Genomic DNA, 15,727 nt, shown 5'->3' on the forward strand with positions numbered 1-15,727 from the left:
GTGCAATTGTGCGGTAGTTTGAGCATTCTTTGGCATTGCCTTTCTTGGGATTGGAATGAAAACTGACCTTTTCCAGTCCTGTGGCCACTGATGAGTTTCCAAATTTGCTGGCATATTGAGTGCAACACTTTCATAGCATCATCTTCCAGGACTTGAAATAGCTCAACTGGAATTCCATCACCTCCACTAGCTTTGTTCACAGTGATGCTTTCTAAGGCCCACTTGACTTCACATTTCAGGATGTCTGGCTCTAGTGAGTGATCATACCATCGTGATTATCTTGGTTGTGAAGAGATTTTGTACAATTCTGGGTATTCTTGCTACCTCTTCTTAATATCTTCTGTTCTGTTAGGTCCATACCATTTCTGTCCTTTATCGAGCCCATCTTTACTTGAAATGTTCCCTTGGTATCTCTAATTTCTTGAAGAGATCTCTAGTCTTTTCCATTCTGTTGTTTTCCTCAATTTCTTTGCATTGATCACTGAGGAAGGCTTTCTTATCTCTCCTTGCTATTCTTTGGAACTCTGCATTCAGATGCTTATATCTTTCCTTTCTCCTTTGCTTTTCACCTCTCTTGTTTCACAGCTATTTGTAAGACCAGCCATTTTGCTTTTTTGCATTTCTTTTCCATGGGGATAGTCTTGATCCCTGTCTCCTGTACAATGTTACGAACCTCCGTCCATAGTTCATCAGGCACTCTATCTATCAGATCTAGCCTTAAATCTATTTCTCACTTCCACTATATAATCATAAGGGATTTTATTTAGGTCAGACCTAAATGGTCTAGTGGTTTTCCCTACTTTCTTCAATTTACGTCTGAATTAGGCAATAAGGAATTCATGATCTGAGCCACAGTCAGTTCCTGGTCTTGTTTTTGCTGACTGTATAGAGCTTCTCCATCTTCGGCTGCAAAGAATATAGTCAATCTTTATATTAATAGTAGATCTATTAGTAGCATATATATATAGTAAATGGAAGTCTGGTTATTTTCATTAAGGGTTTAGAAAGAGGTGTATTTGTTTTAATTCTTTTTTTCTGAAAGTTTTTCATTATTAAATAAATCATTTGTATACTTGCCGAGATATGGTATTTACTCACTCTTTTACTTTAGTTGCTGATAGAGCTGCAAGAATTACTGAAAAGAGATTAAGAAACATAATATATATGAATTCTGAATATATTTGAAACATAATGGTAAATATCTTGACATTAAAGCATTGAAATCCCTAGGTTCACCACCAGCTGCAAATCGTTATGGCTGATAATACTCTAATTGGAGCAAAGTTATTCACTGGGCTTTGAATGGAAATAAATCTTGCATATAAATAAAAAAACACAGCTGAGAATGATATTCATTACATCATTATTAACTGTGAAAATGTAAAAAAATTGTATATTTTTTGCATCCATTTCAGAATATATAAGCTGAGAGGAAAATGAGATAGTTTTAATTTGTTTGAAGACCTCGCAAATGAAAATGTCTTTGTATTTAAACTTTTCTTCAGTCAGAGTCTTGCAAGAATACTTAATGTTTTAGAAGCAGTTAGCACATAGTTTGAGTTAAATTCACATTTAGTGAAGTGCAGTTAAAGACCATCTGATAAAAATCATGGAGGGCAAATTGATTTTATATCATTTAGAACAAGATATCAGATAATGGGCGATGGGCAACCCCACTCCAGTACTTCTTGCCTGGAAATCCCATGGATGGAGGAGCCTGGTAGGCTGCAGTCCTGGGGTCGCAAAGAGTCTGACATTACTGAGCGACTTCACTTTCTACTTTGGTTTCACTTTCATGCATTGGAAAAGGAAATGACAACCCACTCCAGTGTTCTTGCCTGAAAATCCCTAGGGACGGTGGAGCCTGGTGGCTGCCGTCTATGGGGATGCACAAGTCGACACGACTGAAGCAAGTGTAGCAGCAGCAGCAGAACAAGATATCAAGTATTTAGAGTTGCAATGGCACCCCACTCAGTACCTTGCCTGGAAAATTCATGGACGGAGGAGCCGGGTAGGCTGCAGTCTATGGGGTCGCTAAGAGTCAGACACGGACTGAAAGTGACTTAGTAATCTGACAGAGAACATATTTTCTGTTTTTTTTCATACACTTCTTCAAGGCCATGAAAGTTATACTTGATCAGTTCGTATCTGTAAGGATGATACTGGGGAAGGCAATGGCAACCCCACTCCAGTACTCTCTTGCCTGGAAAATCCATGGACGGAGAGCCTGGTGGGCTGCAGTCCATGGGTTGCGAAGAGTCGGACAGGAACTGAGTGACTTCACTTTGACTTTTCACTTCATGCATTGGAGAAGGAAATGGATCCCACTCCAGTATTCTTGCCTGGAGAATCCCAGGGACGGGGAGCCTGGTGGGCTGCTGTCTATGAGGTCGCACAGAGTCGGACACGACTGAAGCGACTTAGCAGCAAGGATGATAAAGTGGAGGGCTTGTCATTTTATGTAGTATTTATTATTGTTATTTTAGTTATGGTTGCACTAAACAGCAAAGTGAAACAATATGATTCAAATTGAAAAAGTGGGGGGTGTGCACATTATCGTTAAGGAATTAACTGAAATTCAGAATCACAGCAAAACAAAACAAAGTAGAGAAACCAAATAATGTCACATTATGAAAGGAAAGAAAAATAGTAGTGAAGAAAAATAGTAGTCACTGTAAGAGAAAGATCTACCATACAACTTGGAATTTCTGAAAAGGGACATATGGGCCTTCTGCAGCATAAGCTCTTGGCTTTTTACTTTCATGAAAGCAGTGTATATCATGCTGATTATGAACTGACCCTGTGGTTAGAGACGGCTTCGCTTTCTAGTCCTGCTTTGAGTGATGTAGGCAATTTACCTTTCAGTGTAAAGTGACCAGAGTTAAGAGCTACTTCTCTATTTATAAGCATTAAAAAAAGATAATCTATTTCAAGTATTTGGTGCATGACAGTTAACAAACTGCATTGGCCACCTTTTCTTCCTCTTCTTTCTTGTCTTCATCATCATTACTACTGACATTACTCTTGTTTATTCATTTTCTGTGTTCTACTTTTCTCTGTATGTAGGCTCACTCAGCATTACCAGTTGAATTAACTTTCAAAAATTCATCTTTTCTTTAACTCACAACAGTGGTTTCCTCATAACTTTATCTTGTGTATAACTCTTCTCTCTATCCTTTATGATGTGGTTTACTTTCCTCTGCCAGTGGACCTGATTATCTGTAAACTCCCTAAATCAAACTCCAAGAGGAAGAATATGTCTCGGTTGGTTTTTCTTTGAGTGGAGATTCTAGGATCAGGTCATGCCTTAGTCTGGTCTGTGATTCTGTTAAGCTTGGTCAGTTACTTGTTGAGTCCCATGGTTTCATCTCGTGCTGGCCAACAGGCAGTGGTGGGGGGATTTTACTCAGAAGACAGTGATCATGCCTGTCACATGCCTACTAAATCTAAATAAAGAAACATAAAAGTTAAGATTAAACAATTTACCAAATCACAGAACCAGTATGAGTAGTAAGGCTGCTGTTGCTGCTAAGTCGCTTCAGTCCGTGTCCGACTCTGTGCGACCCCATAGATGGCAGCCCACCAGGCTCCCCTGTCCCTGGGATTCTAGGCAAGAGTACTTGAGTGGGGGTGCCATTGCCTTGGTCTTGAATAATGTTCTTAAGTCTTCTAATACAGTACTCTTTTGAATAGACTTTAATTATCTTGGTCATCTTTATGTTTTTTGCACCAGTATAAAATTTCCCTACAGATTATTGGATATTTTGCTACATAGAGATTCAGAGAATTCCTTAAGTATCAGAATTGTAATATTTATTATTTTAGTGTAGCACAAATTTTGTGTCATGAATCAGAAAACAGTATTTGTTTTAAAATGTCATGTTTATAACTGAATTCTTGTAATTTATTCTGTTTGTTTTAACTTTTCTCAGGTTACTAAGTTAGCTATCGCAGCACAAGCCTTGGAGTCCCCAATGGGGGACTCCGGATCAAGACGATCTACTCTGGTCTCCCGGTTGCCAATATTCAGAAGGAGTATTAGCAGAAAACACGATTCCTCTTCCTTCTTCACCCTCCTCCAGTAATACGGTCGGTGTCCACAGTTCCTCTCCTTCCAGCACTAACTCAAGCTCAGGTAGTACAGGTAAACGCAGAAGCCTCTTCCGTACTCCATCCATCAGCTTTCATCATAAGAAAGGGAGTGAACCTAAGCAAGAACCTACCAACCAGAACCTTAGTATTTCAAATGGTGCTCAACCTGGTCAGAGCAGTATGCAAAAACTGAGTTTGGAAGAACATACTAAAGCGAGGGGAAGACATTCTGTTGGTTTTAGCAGTTCCCGAAATAAGAAGATAACAAGGTCTTTGACAGAGGATTTTGAAAGGGAAAAGGAACACTCGACTAACAAGAATGTCTTCATAAATTGCCTAAGTTCTGGGAAAAGTGAGGGGATGATTCTGGTTCACAGAAGAACAAACTCGCCGTTCTGTTAAGCAGTCAACAAAGAAGCTTCTTACTAAATCTTTCTCATCTCACTATAAATTGTCTAAGCCAGTTCCACAGAGCCAATCTATTTCATTGGTACAACAATCTGAATTCTCATTGGAAATTACACAGTACCAAGAACGGGAACCTGTATTAGTGAGAGGTTCTCCATCTTGTTCTGTGGATGTAACAGAACGGGCAGGTAGCTCTTTACAATCTCCATTGCTTTCTGCTGATCTTACTACAGCTCAGACACCTTCAGAGTTCTTAGCCTTGACTGAAGATTCTGTGTCTGAAACGGATGCATTTCCTAAAAGTGGAAGTATGGCATCCCACTGTGACAACCTTGGCCACAATGATCTACCTCTCAGATTTCTCCTAATCCTGCTGCTGTTACAAAGACCACAAGAGACCTTAGGGGAACCGTTCCCTGTGCAATTGTGTCTCCTGGAAAATACAGATTAGAAGGTCGATGTAGCCACGGAATCTAATTCTTTACCGGAAACCTCTGCTGCTTATCAGAAGGAAGTGTTATTGCAAATCACTAAACTACCTGTTATGAATGGGAGTGACTCAGAGACTCACCTCTCAACAGATACAAGAGAAGATCATATAGTAATACAAAATGGTGAAACAATGTTGGCAACAAGCTCCCCAAGGAAATTTGGATTTTATGAGCACCATAAAGCAATAGCTGAACGTGTGAAAGGGATCCATCCTATTTCAGATTCAAGGATAATACCCTCTTCTGGTGATCATCATGTTTTAAACAAAACTTCATATGGATATGATGCAAATCCTGCCAAAGGTATGCTGATTTTCTCTTTATAATAAATGATATGAATTATAGTTTTCCTTATAGTCAGTTTTCTTATTCCATCTCATGAATGGGAACTATGTTTTCCTTAGTTTTCACTCTCTAATATTCTTTCCTATTTATAATTTGCTTTAAATCATTTCTGTACTTAAACTTACTTCATTTGTATCATGCTGAAATGTAATTCAGCCATATTACTATTTCCTTAGTTGTGCTATTCAGATTCTGAGCCTCAGAAGAAAGTGGAAGGAAATTAATTCCATTTACTTTATCTAAAATAATTAGTATCTTTTATAGTTCATGATAGAATATTGGTATGTCTTAGTTAAATAATAACCATTATAAAATAAATTTGTATAAATTTTATTTTGTATTTTAGCAAAGCTTTTTATTATTAAATAGGATCCATGTTTTGGCACAAAAAAATGAAAGGGAAGGTTGATTTAATGCAGTCTGTTATTTAACAGAAAAACTTTGTTTTTCAGTATAAAATTCAGTTCAAGAAAATTGTTGATGGGCTGTATTAATTCTTTTTATTCTTTTTTCTCCACCGTGATTACTACTACTCCCACTACTGCTGCTGCTTTTGTTGCTACTATTCACATTAATAGGGCTTCCCTGGTGGCACAGAGGTAAAGCCTCTGCCTGCAATGCCGGAGACCTGGCTTTGATCCCTGGGTCAGGAAGATCCCCTGGAGAAGGAAATGGCAACCCACTCCAATACTCTTGCCTGGAAAATTCCGTGGGCTACAATCTGTGGGGTCGTAAAGAGTCAGACAAGACTGAGCGACTTCATTTTCACTTTCTTTCACACTAATAGTTCTTTCAACAGTAAGTCCCATTTAGTGTTCTCTCAACAATATGTCCCATTTACTCTTCTGTCTCTTTGGAGACATAATTTATTGACTCTGGAGGTGATTGAAATCATTACTGTTATTGTCACTCATTGTACAGGCAAGATAATCGGGAGCACAGATAGGTTAAGTAATGTGTCCAAAGCCACTAAGTTCATGAGTAATTGTTTATGATATAATTCCTATGAGATAGGTACTAACTAGTATGTTCCCCATTTTACTCATAAGAAAACTGAGACTGAGGGATTATACAACTGGCTAGTGGCATAGCCAGATTAAACTATTTAAATGCAAAGATCAGTCCTCTTAGTGACTAGGTTGTAGTACATAACATGACCTAACCTCCTTTGAAAACATTATATGGAATGTTTTGAAAATGTTAAATAAAATTTGTGATCAGTGAAGTTATGTATTATATAATATCAAGAATTATAAGCTTATCTGACTTGTTTAACTAGTCTGTCCATGAATATAGCAATTCTAAAGTTTTAAAGTCATGAATTAATTTTCCAATTGTTTTAATATTTTTCACATTAGATACAAGATCATTTTTACACATCTGCCTGCTTTTTTCAATTTTTGATCTGGGTAGCCTTATTTGTGTTTTTGGTGATACTTGCTTCATTCTTTAACTATAATATAATTATAAGAATGATAATGATGCTGATACTGATGTGCCTCAAAATGTGATAAGCAGTTTCCATGCATTGTTTTATTTAATACTAACCAAAAATTTATGTGGAATTTAGTAACAAAGTTTAGGATTAAGTTAAATAACTTTATGAAATCATACTCTTAGCAAATGGTGGACCTCAGATTGGAATGTAGGCAGTTCTTAAAAGAAATAACATGCAAAAGGGTAAAAGTATAATTACCCTGGTTAATTCATATTTAGAAATGATGAGTTGCCTTAATGTCAAACTGTATAAAGTAAATATTATCTCTATGGAAACTAGGTAATGACCAACAATTATCTTGCTGGCTATTAATCTGGTAACTGAGATCCTAATTCCAAGCCATTTAATACATTAAGTTAATTTCACTGAATTTGACACCATGATGCCTGTTTCTGGACATAGGTGATTATTCATATTACCTATAGCTTGTAAAATAGAAAGAGATAGGCAAATAAGCTGGTAATGTAAAAAAGGAAAAGTTGGTTTCATACTACCTTTCATTTGCATCAATGGTAGATATTCATCTACTGTTCATAAATATTCTATAATTTGGAAGTTTAAAGCTCTTACAGACATTTAAACAAATGTATTTTGTAGAAGAAAGAGTTGCTTAATTTCATAACACTAGACTTATTCTGTATTTATTATGCAATATGTTTAAAAAGTATTTAGCAAATATATGAATGTGTTAGGTGTACATTCATATCAGAATTGTTAATGAGATGTTAGCTCTCTGGCAATTTAACCTTTATTTATTAGAGTAAAAATTTTCTAAAAAGAACAGGCATATGTTGGCTTAATTAGGTACTAGCCAAAAGTCTTTAAACCCATAGATGAGCCTGAACAAATCAGTTTCATTCATTTATAGATATTTGTTTTGATACTGTTTTTTTGGCATTAAGGATATAGAAATGAACAAAACAAACTCCTCCCTTCATGAAGCTTACTTTGCAGTGGGAATACTCAGACAATTAACATAGAAATAAATAAATGTCAGATGGTGATAACTGCTGAGGATGGGTTTAAAGCAGAATAAAAGATTAGGATGTGGGGAGTGGCATTGTAGTTTGCTTTTTTTTTTTTTTAAGCTTTATTGAGGTATAATTGACAAATAAATTATGTGTTTAAAGTGAACAAAGTGATTTTTTGATATATGTGTACACTGTGAAAGGATCCCCTCCCTCAAGTTATTAAGCTCCTCAGATCTTTATCTTATAATTGAAAGTTTGTACTCTTTTGCCAGTCTTTCTCTATTTCTCCCACTTCCTAACCCCCGACAGCCACTTTTATGCTGTTTCTATGAGTTCAACTCTGAAAGAAAGATTCCATGTATAAGTGACACCATGTGGTACTGGTCATATTGTGCATAATGCTGCTGTGAATGTGGGAGTACAGAGATCTCTTTGTGGTAATGATTTTGTTGACTGTAGGTAGATCACCAGAAGTAAGCTGCGTCATATGGGAGCTCTATTTTTAATTTCTTGAAGAACCTCCATACTGTTTTCCAGAGTGACTGCACCAGTTTATATTCCCACCAACAATGCACGAAGGTTCCCTTTTTTCCACATCCTCAAAAACACTTGTTCTTGTTTTGACTCTTTGATAATAGCAATCTTAACAAAAATGAGGTAGCATCTCATTGTGGTTTTGATTTGCATTTCACAGATGATTAAGAATGTTGAACTCTTTTCTTCATGTACCTGTTGGCCATTTGTATGTCTTATTTGGAAAAAAAAAATACTTATGTTTACTTATGTCCTTTGCCTATTTTTTTGTTGTTATTGAGTTATATGATTTTCTTGTATATTTGGCTATTAACCCCTTATAGGATGTATGATTTGCACATATTTTCTCCCATCCAGTTGGTTATCTTTGTTTCTTTTTCTTTTTTTCTTGATTATTTGCTTTTCTGTGCAGAAACTTTTTTGTTTGAAATATTCCTACTTGTTTGTTTTGCTTTTATTTTGTTTATTTTTGATATGTAGTCCAAAGCATCATTATCAAGATCAATGTCAAAGAGCTTATTCCCATGTTTACTTCTAGGAGGTTTACAGTTTCTGGTTTTAACTTTCAAGTCATTAATAAGTTTTGAATTGATTTTGGTGTATGGTGTAAGATTCCAGTTTCATCTTTTTGCACATGACTGTTTACTTTCCCCAACATTTTCTGTTGAAGAGACTGTCTTTTCCTCATTATATATGATTGGACTGTTTGTCAAAAGTTAGTTGTCATATATGAATGGCTTATTTCTTTGCTCTTCTGTTCCATTAAGCTGTCTGTTTCAATGCCAATACCATACTGTTTTGATTACTATAGCTTTGTAACATAGTTTGAAACCAGGACTTGTAATGTCTCCAGCTTTGTTTTTCTTTCTCAAGATTGCTTTGGCTATCTGGAGTCATCTGTGGTTCCGTACAAATTTTAGGATTGTGAAAAATGTCATCATGATTTTTGATAGGGAATTATATCAAATCTATAGGTCCCTTTGGGTAGTACAGCCTTTTTAAAAATATCAATTCTTCCAATTTGTGAACATAAAACAACTCTATTTTTGTTTTCATCATTTTCTTTCATCAGTGTCTTTTATAGTTTTCAGTGTATATGTTTTTCACCTCCTGGGTTAAATTTATTCCTAGGTATTTTATTCTTTTGATGCAATTGTACATGTAAGTGTTTTCTTTCTTAATTTATTTTTCTGATAGTTTCTTGTGTTAGTTTTCATTTTTAAGTATAGTGAATAGATATTACTCAAAATAACATATTGGAAAAAATTAGGGAGTAAGCCGTAGAGACATTCGAGAAAAGTGTATCAGTGCAAAGGCTATGGGGTAAAGATCTGAGGCTGGAGCACACCTACAATGTTCTAGAAACAGTGAGAGGTCCAGGAGTGGGGGGTAGTTGAAGATGAGGGTATAGATATGATAGATATGATTAACAAGTGACCAATGAGGAGAGTAAGGTCATATCATGAGGAACTCAGTAGCCCATTGGAATCATACCAGCTTTCTGACTAGAGGAATTATCATGATCAGTCTCACTTAAGTGTATCATTCTGATTATCATGTAGAAAATAGATTGTGTGTTGATTAGGGAGAAGCAGGTGGGACTAGGGAGAGGCCAGAGACTGTTTAGAAGTATTGCAGTAAGCAAGGCAAGCACTGATAGAGTTTGTGCCAGCATGTTAATGGGGGAGATAGTGAGGAATGATCAGAATCTGTATATGATTTGAAGTGATAAGGACAGGATTTGTTAATACGATTTATGTGAGGTATGAAGAAGTCAAGGATGACTCCAAAATATGGGGGCTGCAAAGTGATTTACATAGTTAAGTAAACTACAACTACTAATTCAAAAAGTTTCTGTGATTGAGAATTGTTGAATGGCACTAAGAGTTTCCCTTTTGCTTTCAGTGGAACTTTTATAAAAATTACATTTAAGCATTTATATTAATTTTTATTTATTTATGTTTAAATAGTTCTTGCCAGTAGCCTCAGTCCATACCGTGAAGGAAGATTTATAGAGAGGCGACTGCGATCCTCATCAGAAGGAACTGCAGGGAGTAGCAGGATGATTTTGAAACCAAAAGATGGAAATGTAGAAGAAGTTAATAGTCTAAGGAAGCAAAGAGCAAGTTCATCATCTTCAAAAATGAACAGCATGGTAAGTATATACCTATGCTTGTGTATAATAAAATAATCCATATATTACTGGCATGTTCATGCCTCTTGCAAAATGAAAACAGACTGAAAAATAGGCATGTCATATTTTTGTTGTGTTTCTTTTTTAAAACCATTTTTAAAAATTGAAATATAGTTAATTTACAAAATAAATATATACATACACATATATATATATATACTTTTCAGATTTTTTCCATTATAGATTATTACAACATATTGAATATAGTTTATTGTACTATACAGTAGATCCTTATTTATATACTTTACATATAATATTGGGAATATGTTAATCCAGAATGCCTAATTTACCTCCTCTCTACCACTTTCTCCTGTGGTAACCATAAGTTTGTATTCTGTGTCTGTGGGTCCTTTTCTGTTTTGTAAATAAGTTCATTTATGTCATTTTTTTTAGATTATACATATAAGTGATATCATATGATATTTGTCTTTCTCTGACTTACTTCATTCATTTAACATGATAATCCCAAGGTATATCCATATTGCTGCAAATGGCATTATTTAATTTTTTATGGCTGAGTAATATTCTATTACATGTATGTATGCACACACACAAACACACACACCACATCTTCTTTATTCATTTATCTGTCAATGGAAAACTTTAGGTTGCTTCCATGTCTTGGCTATCATAAACAGTGCTGCACTATCATAAATAGTGCTGTTCATAGCAGCGTGGCTTGCATGTATCTTATTAAATTGAAATTTTCTCTGGATATATGCCCGGGAGTGGAATTGCTGTGTCATATGGTATTTCTAGCTTTAATTTTCTGAGGAACCTCCATATAATTTTCCATAGTGACTGTACAAGCTTACATTCCCACCTACAGTGTAAGAGGCTTTCCTTTTCTCTACACCTTCTCTGGAAATTACTATTTGTAGACTTTTTAATGATGGCCATTCTGACCAGTATGTGATGATATTTCATTGTGGTTTTGATATGTGTTTCTCTAATAATTAGTGATGTTGAGCATCTTTTTATGTGCCTCTTGGCCATCCGTATGAACTCTTTGTATGTTTGGGAAAATGATCCCTTGTCCATATCATCATATACAAATATTTTTTCCCAGTCTGTAGGTTGCTTTTTCATTTTGTCTATGGTTTCCTTCCCTGGTGGCTCAGAGGGTGAAGAATCTGCCTGCAATACAGGAGACTTGGGTTCGATCCCTGGATCGGGGAGATCCCCAGAAGAAGGGAATGGTAACCCATCCCAGTATTCTTGGCTGGAGAATTCCATGGACAGTCCATGGGGTTGCAAAGAGTTGGACACAACTGACTGTGCAAAACACTGGCTGTGCAAAAGTTTTTAAATTTAATTAGGTTCCATTGGAGAAGGCAATGGCACCCAACTCCAGTACTCTTGCCTGGAAAATCCCATGGACAGAGGAGCCTGGTAGGCTGCAGTCCATGGGGTCGCTAAGAGTTGGACACGACTGAGCAACTTCACTTTCACTTTTCACTTTCATTCATTGGAGAAGGAAATGGCAACCCACTCCAGTGTTCTTGCCTGGAGAATCCCAGGGACGGGGGAGCCTGATGGGTTGTCATCTCTGGGGTCGCACAGAGTCGGACATGACTGAAGCGACTTAGCAGCAGGTTCCATTTGTTTATTTTTGTTTTTATTTCCATTACTCTAGGAGGCAGATCTAAAAAGATATCTCTGTAATGTATGTCAAAGAGTACTCTGCCTATTTTACTCTAGGAGTTTTATAGTATCTGGTCTTACATGTAGGTCTTTAATCAATTTTGAGTTTATTTTTGTATGTGGTGTTAGCGAATGTTTTAATTTCATTCTTCTACATATATCTTTCCAGTTTTCCCAGCACCACTTATTGAAGAGTCTGTGTTTTGAAGGGAAACTTGGTCTGCATGGTTGTTGTTATAAGTCAGAGAGGATAAGTTTTCACTTGAGACTCTTAGGACAAATAGAAGCAACAGCAGGATAGTGACCCCTAAAACCTGTCTCCCTTACTTCCGTGGGAAATATGATATTTTTATTCTGGAACAAGACCCTGTGATATGCAAGCTAAGAAATATGCTGATCACGACACCCTCTGATGTCATCATTTCACAGTATTTCTTCACCCTCTAGCCACCTAAAAAATGTCCTGTTTAAAGCACACCTATGCCAGTGCTACTCTCAGACGCTTTAGTGGATTCTGCTTTGCCCTTTCCTAATATAGTTCCCCTTCCACATAGGGTAAAGATCTTTGGGGGTCAAGGTGATATGCCCGTCCAAAGCTTTAACACATTCTGGGTGACTGAGACTCCAGATTCCTGGCATAAACTAGAAGCCTGCACATGAGGGTGGAAATGGGATGTGTGTAGGAGGGTAGGGTGCAAACCTGGACTTGTGAGCTGAAATGTCTTAGAGGTAGTTGTATTAGCTCCCTCATAACACGGGATACAGCTAGGGTGGAAAAAGATGACAAGTGAACTGCAGCCCAGAGGGTCTGTGAGGCCTAAGGTCTCACACATTCTGGGATGGGCTTGCCTTTTGCATTCACTTTGCTCCCTTTGTCACAAACGTGTCCTTTCTCAGCGGTGTTTTTATTTTTAGTGTTTAACAGTGTTTGTTTAAAAAAGATCTATCTACCTACTTACTGATGGATATATGAGAAAAATGCTCAAAACTAAATCACTTATATCTGTATATATTTTAGATAATTATGTTTCAAATGAATATATTATGACATCATTGAGGATTCCAATGTGAAAAAACAGTAAGTTACTGAGATAACTGTTGGGGGCCAGAATGAGGTACTCCGCCCATGGCAAAGGTCATGAGGAAGGAGGCTCGACATACGCAAAGGCGGGATCGAGCCTCAGGAGTCCCCCTGGAAATCCTCGAGTGTCTACCCCCATAACCAGAGCCTGCCTACTTTACTACTTTGTGCTCTTACCTACACCTCTGACTTTACGAGGGGCTGTCCCCCACCACCTCTTTCGGAGAAGGAGTTAACCTAGAGCTCCAGTCAATAAAAACTCTTGGGTGTGACAAGAGTGTTTTAACCTACAAACTCCTCTGAAGGTTCTCTAGCCTGCCTGACAGGCTCGTCCGGCCACATGTGATTGCTCACAGCCTCCCAACCGTGAGAGGCACGGGATGCTTTAAACCCTCTAAAAACAGGTTCTTTAGAGAAGTTAGAAAACTATAAGTATAGTGGGCTAATTAGAAATTGTGTTGGTGAAGGGTTTTTCATTTGTTGAGCCAATGTTTGTTGCTAAGTCCCCATATCCCCTGCCCTTACACACATTAATGAATATATAGAAGGAATAAATATTAACCTTTGATATTAATCACGTTAGACCTTAGGCTAAGTAAATTCTTTCCTTAACTAAAACCCACTACACCCTCACCCTGTAGGAATGTAACTTTATTTGGGTGGCGTCTGTTTTGAGAATAATCAGCCCTGGAGAAATAAGTGTCCTGATTGACTGACCGCTGTCACAAGGAGAGGGTCATAAATTGTCAGCAGGCCCCCCTGGCCAGAAGATGATGTAACACCACTAAGACCTCTGTATACATTTGTGTGACTTTATAAAAGTCTTTAATAAAAGTCAGGACTGCTGTCCCCACGTGACTTTTGTATAACATCTCAGTGTATAAAAACAGACTCTGGAAAATAAAGAATTGGGATCAGTTCCTCGAAATACTGGTCTCCCCATGTCTCTCTCTCACTCTGGCTGAGTCTCCATCTGGAGCGCGGAACCCACCAAGCTTACTAATTTTGCCTGGGCTTCTAAGATCCGACCGGGGAGGCCTCAGTGTCTCCTCTCCTTCGGGAGAACGGAAGGATGCCTGCGGCCTACGTAAGTGGTGCAAACTTCTTGTCTTGAAGTTTTATTGGTCTCCCATGTAAACCAAGCTACTCAGCCTCTTTTCTCCACTGAATTTTCCTACTGAGCTATCCTCATCCTATTACTCTTTATATCTTTGATAAAATATTTAAATAAATAGGTCGCCGACGCCGTCCCCGCTTCGAATACCCTGGATCAGCCGGGGCAGGACCCCGGCAGATAACCTTGAGTGATAGCAAAGCCATTGTGCTTGAAGTAGAGGTTCTAGCCATGAGGCCAGGCTTGGCCAGATTTTACAGATCAGTATCTATAAAACGACAGTAATGGGTTTCTTGTTACTGTTATGCTAAAAAATGATTATGTGTGTATTTATATTTGTGTATATAGATACATTATGTTATTTTATATTGCATCTTTCTGTCATTTGCATTGAAAATATTTTATTATTATTGCAATATTGCAATTGATTTTTTTGTCTAAAGACAAGAACATGTTAAAATAGATTTCCAATTGATGCAACGTTAAGATGTGTGGCCAGTGAATTATTGCAAAACATTTTCCTCACCAGATTTGTATTATCCCTTTGTAGAGATGAATTTATATTAATAAGTGTGCACTGTTTATTACCGTCACCCAAAGTTGGGCCTTTTATGTATTCTTTTTATATCACGTTTTTAGTGCTATTGATGCATTTATATAAATGTCCTTGTAACACCACAAAATCATTATTATTCTCAGATATGATTTCAAGATTTAAAATTTTAAATGTCAAATGTAAAAATAAGATTTTGTTATTTTATTTGAGGTTTTTTTATAAATTTTCAAAAAGTGTACCTGCAGTGATGTAGATTGTCCACTAGATGTCAGAATTACACCATTGTCATGATAGGGGAAAAGCTGTGAAGATTGGACAGAAACTTGGTTAAACCATTGTGCGTATTCACTGAATTCACAGGTAAGATTTGTTGAAATAAATACTGACACACCAGAATTTGCACATGAAATGTATCAAAATTACTTTATGACTCTATTTATTAGGACTTTGCAATGTCTCAATCTTTATAGTTTAATAGTTAATTTAACTTGCATAAATTGTATTATTTAACTCCTAGCATTATAAGGACGGAGAAGGCAATGGCACCCCACTCCAGTACACTTGCCTGGAAAATCCCATGGATGGAGGAGCCTGCAGTCCATGGGGTCGCTAGGAGTCGGACACGACTGAGCGACTTCACTTTCTCTTTTCACTTTCATGCATTGGAGAAGAAAATGGCAACGCACTCCAGTGTTCTTGCCTGGAGAATCCCAGGGACGGAGGAGCCTGGTGTGCTGCCATCTCTGGGGTCACACAGAGTCGGACACGACTGAAGTGACTTAGCATAGCATAGCATTAT

The 15,727-nt window shown here is 37.1% G+C and overlaps 1 pseudogene; it reads left to right on the forward strand.

Moving 5' to 3' along the window:
• The first annotated feature begins 3,974 nt into the window (after positions 1–3,974).
• On the forward strand, positions 3,975–10,583 carry LOC113888565 (annotated as a pseudogene).
• The last annotated feature ends 5,144 nt before the right edge of the window (positions 10,584–15,727 follow it).

This window comes from Bos indicus x Bos taurus, unplaced genomic scaffold, assembly GCF_003369695.1.
Source record: "Bos indicus x Bos taurus breed Angus x Brahman F1 hybrid unplaced genomic scaffold, Bos_hybrid_MaternalHap_v2.0 tig00000056_arrow_arrow_obj, whole genome shotgun sequence".
NCBI classification, from domain to species: domain Eukaryota; kingdom Metazoa; phylum Chordata; class Mammalia; order Artiodactyla; family Bovidae; genus Bos; species Bos indicus x Bos taurus.